Source organism: Henckelia pumila, chromosome 2, assembly GCF_033568475.1.
Source record: "Henckelia pumila isolate YLH828 chromosome 2, ASM3356847v2, whole genome shotgun sequence".
In the NCBI taxonomy this organism is placed as follows: domain Eukaryota; kingdom Viridiplantae; phylum Streptophyta; class Magnoliopsida; order Lamiales; family Gesneriaceae; genus Henckelia; species Henckelia pumila.
In genome coordinates, this window is record NC_133121.1 from 195,408,908 (window position 1) to 195,414,000 (window position 5,093).

The 5,093-nt window shown below is 37.2% G+C and overlaps 1 non-coding gene across 1 annotated transcript; it reads right to left on the bottom strand.

Annotated features, from left to right (window-relative positions):
- Positions 1-4,705: 4,705 nt before the first annotated feature.
- On the bottom strand, positions 4,706-4,811 carry LOC140885726 (small nucleolar RNA R71). Its single transcript, XR_012151143.1, has one exon. It is a non-coding gene; the product is annotated as a small nucleolar RNA R71 (small nucleolar RNA).
- Between the last annotated feature and the right edge of the window lie 282 nt (positions 4,812-5,093).

Here is a 5,093-nt window from a genome sequence, read left to right on the forward strand (position 1 = left end):
CCGGCTGTTGCTTTGTTTGTATGTGTGCATTGCATCAGGTTGGGGTATGATCAAGTCAGAAATGGCTTGGATTGCACGAGATTGAAATATTAGAAGTGGAGACTCGGGTTTTTAAGCAGATGACATGTCGTTTATAAATTTTGTAAACATGTTAGATCAACAAGCACCTTTGTATATGTTGTTGTCGAGTATTGATTTATACTTGAGAATTCAAGTATTACAGATATGTAGATTGATATTTAAATGCATGTCAATTATGTAGATTCATGTTGAAAAACTTATATGATAGATTATATCATTTTTCAGACTTGAAAAGCTTAAGTTCTGAATTTTTAATACAGGGCACGGACCCCGTGTCAAGGTTCGTGCCAGGGTTAGGGTGGACTCTACCTTGCAATTCCTTCATTTTCGATTTCAGCCATTGGCACGGACCCAGTTCCAGAAGAGGCACGGACCCCGTGCCTTGGTCCGTGCAGGGTCCGGACTGAGGTCCGTGTCTTTTAAAAAAAAAACAAATTTCTTTTAGCGACGTGTTTTTGCGTCGCCAAATGTAAGGTTTTGCGTCGCCAAATGTCCTGTATTATTTATTTGTTTATTCAGTAGACTAATATTCAGATTGAATATTTCTAGTTATTAATCGCCCTATAAAATTAGATTAGCACCCGAGGTCCCCCACACTTTTTGTTTTGGTTTTTCCAAACATGTGCCTACTTTTGATGTCATTGAGGAAGAACCTGATGCAGATATACAACAGAAACTTGCAGATAACAGGCCAAATATTTCTGGTAGTTCATATTTCATCTCTGAGGATGATGAATTTGAGGAAGCGAACACTAAAGATTCTGCTGGTTATGGTGTTGTGAATGGTGTTGCATACACTGGAGGCAACACTGTTCATGCAGATTGTGACATGTCACTTTCCTTATCTCACAAGTTATATTCAGAAGTTTCTACTGTTGATTGACATCTGTATGTCAACCATGAGTTCATTGAAGAGAAGAAGATTGATCTGGATGCTTGCAAGAGGCAGCATTTGGTTGAATTTGTTCAAGACTCGAGGTTTTTTTTCTACTGTCTTTGCTTTTGTTCATCACAGTCGAAAGCCTATTTTGGAATTCTTTACAAACCTCGCTACTGGTGAAGATGCTGAGCAATCTACCAATTTTGACAGAGCGTCTGTGCATGAGAGAATAGATGTTTGATTCAGTTGTTATCACTGCTCTATATCGCACTTTTGATTTTGAAGAGAAAGGGGTTCTGCTGAAAATCATTTAGTGTTGTGAAGAACGAAACTCCTTCAACCAAACCTACTGTGGTAACCAAGTACAAGGTGTGGTACTTTTTGCAGTTGGAACTTGATGTCCTTTCAAGTTTGGTGAAGTTGATATTCAAGTTCATATTCCAATTTGTTGATGGAGGTTGATAAAGTCCACAAATTTGCCTTTTCCATCCCTCATCTTTGGGATTCTGGAATAATATGGCTTTATCCGAGACATTGATGTGTCTTTGTCTCTGGTTGGTTAAGAATTGAAGGATGCTCATATTTTGCTGAAAGGGGAAATATACCTAGTTTGGTCTGAACATGATGTTGTGTCTCATGTTGCCAACACTGTGCGCAACACTGCTCCCACAACTGATTTTATGCAGATTACTCATGCTGCTGTACAATCTTTGATGAATCATGTAGTGAAAAAAATAAGTCAGGAGAAGGAATATAGTGTATACTATGAAGCCTTATTGGCCGAGTATTGATTGATGATTGAATTGGATGTTTTTGTTCCTCCTATTTCTACTTATGAAATTGTCTTTTATGATGATGATGAAGCTTCCTTGACTTAAGTTCTGGACATTCTAAAGCAAGGAAAGGCTGATATTCTGTGGTTTTTTCTATTCATCATTTTGATGATGATCTTGATAAAGAGATGCGGGAATAATTTGCTGCAATCAGGCCCAATGTTTCTGATAATTCCTCCACTTCTAAGATGAGTTTGATGCTTAAGCTAGTGAGGAATCAAGTTTTCCGAGGAATATGATGCTGATGCTGGTGTTGCTAATGGTGTTGCCAACATCACAGACAACACGGATGTTGCTGAGTTTTATTTGACTACTGTCTTTTTTCTACAAGTTCTACTATGGAGAAGATACTGCTGTGTGAATTTTGTATGTGAATTGAGGCTGATTGATGGGAAGAATATTGATGTGAACGCCTATGGAAGGTTCAATTTGTGTTGAGTTTTTGAAAGGCTCAAAAGCTATTTTATAGTTTTATTCCAGTGGTGCCCAGGAGGACTTGAATTTTTATGGAGCCCTGTTAGATGACTGTCGTACAATATTTGGCATTTCTGGTCAAAAAGGAGGAGAGAATGCACAAGATGAGGCTGGTCCATCTGGGACTAAGGACGATGAGGATGAGGACATTGAAGATCAGGAGGGATCTGATACTGATCAATTTTAGATTGATTTGTGTCACCCCATATTTTTTTCCTTATCTCATCTTTGCTTTAATTTTCTGATTATTATATCTGTTTTTGTTTTGATCTAGTTATGTGCCTTAATTGCTCTGATATTCTTTAACTAGACTAACTACTTCTACCCCACTTATGCTCTGATATATGAATTATAGAATCCCTAAGTGTCAAGGTGCATGTTATCCTTGGTATTTGATAAGTGCATTTTGTGCACTTAATTTGTGTTGATATTATTGGATAATTGCTTGGTTTTGAGCGGAATTATGTGGAATTTGTTGTTGTTTGTGTTAGATGTCAGGAACCATAGGAAATAGTGAAGTTATGATAGATGAAATCAAAGAAGTCAAGAAAAGAGCGAAGCAAGTAAAGATGGTTTGTATCTAGAAGAGTAGATGAAGATGGACAGCTAGCTATGCGCGCCCGCGCGTCAATTGATGAAAGGGTTGGAAGTTTTTACAGAGAGTCATGCGCGCCCGCGCATGACTGACGCGTGCCCGCGCGTGGATTGGAGTTTTAAAGTTATCGAGACAGAGTTTTATGCGCGCCCACTTGTCCTGAGGCGCGCCCGCGCGTCGTTGTCTGTGTGACAAATGCTATGTGTATTTTTGGAAACTTTTTGGATATTTTTGGAATTCGTTTGGATGAATTGTGGGGGCATATTTAAGGGATTTATTAGAACTAAGGAGAGCATCTAGTCGCCAATACACATTACAATCTTGAGAGAAAGTTCGTGGAAGTTTTGATCGAGATTTGAAGTTTCTTGGAACGAAGACGAAGACTTTTCGACCGGACACGGAAGAAAGACTACGTCTTTGTTATTCTTACTTTACTTATTTCTTTTGAGTTGAATTATGTTTGAATTCTTAAACATGATTTTTGTTGATATGAATTTTATTATGAACTAAGCTTTTTAAGTCTAGAGGTTGATGTAGCCTGGTCATGACATATTCATGAATTGTTGATTTTAATGATTTGAGTTTTTCTAAATTAATTGTGATTCTAGTTTAGAAAGTCTTTTCAATTTACTGGCCATAAATTGATTTGCCATATTTATTCAGAATCCGGCACTCGTGAGAGGGGATTTAGAATAGGATCAATAGAATTCACACTATTAATTGTTTATATGACTCGGGATAGCTTATAGCTTTAATAGAACCTAAAAAGAACATTGTTTTACACATATCATTACCAGTAGATTTCTAATAGGGATATTGGAATCGATCTGTAATTGATACATTCTATTTGATACTCGGGAGAGGGAAATAATATAATCTATGTGTTCTTGGTTATTAATTGAAATGAACTCATGAAAATAAATTGATTAGGATTGAATATTGTCAAGATCAGGTGAAACCAAACCTCTAGACTATCTTTCTCTGATTATTAGTCTCTTGAAGATTGTGTTTGTGCGCGCTTTTCAACCTTCTTATTTATTTAATTTGTCATCAACCCTCAAAAGTTTAATTTTCTAAATAAAATTAAGACTATTTTAATTACAAGTATTGAATATTTTCAAATTACTCCATGTGGGATTGACACTCTCTCTTTTACTATACTAAAACTTGACACTCGTACGCTTGCGAGTATTTTTCACAAAAAGTTTTTTGGCGCCGTTGCCGGGGAGTAATTTTTGATTTTGTTTAGTCTTGTTACCAATTAGTCGAAGTTTTAATTTAGAGATTTTATTTTATTTTATTTTATTTAAGTTCTAATAAATTTTTGTTGTCCTTAACTGCAGTTTATGCGAAGATCTCAAAGTGAAAATTATTTGCTCTTTGATCCAGAGATTGAACAAACCGCATGAGCTTTGAGAAGAGCTAGGAGAGAAGAACAACTTAACATGGCTGAAGAAGATGTCAATGAATTGCCCTTGGTGCCAATTAGAGATTATTTCAGGCCAACGATCCAGGCTAACTATTCTGGAATCGCTCGAGGGACAATAAATGCCAACAACTTTGAGTTGAAGCCGGCTTTAATCAACATGGTTCAGCAGAACCAATTCAATGGAACAGCTACAGCGGATCCTCACTTACACTTGCGCACTTTTTTAGAGATTACTGATACTGTAAAAATAAATGGTGTTTATGAGGATACAATACGCTTACGTTTGTTTCCTTTTTCTCTCAGGGACAAGGCACGGAGTTGGCTGCAGTCATTGCCTCTAGGACGCATAACAACTTGGGAGGGCATGGCTGTGAAATTCTTAGAGAAATTCTTTCCACAATCCAAGGCAACCCAACTGAAGATTGAGATCAGTACCTTTCAACAGCATGATTCAGAACATCTATATGAAGCATGAGAAAGGTACAAAGATTTGTTAAGGCATTGTCCTAATCATAATTTTGCAGATTGGGAAGAAATAAAGTTTTTCTACAATAGACTGAATACGCCTACAAGAATGTCTGTGGACTCTGCTGCTGGAGGTACCATATTTGCCAAGGAACCCATTCAGGCTTATGATATGCTGGAAAAGATGACTATCAATAGTTATCAATGGCCATCTGAACGTATGCGAGTCAAGAAGGTAGTGTACAGTGTGGATCCTCATACATCCATTACTGCACAGCTATCTGTGTTGAGTACACAAGTTGCTTCTCTGAACAAGTTGAATATCGCTGAACCTGC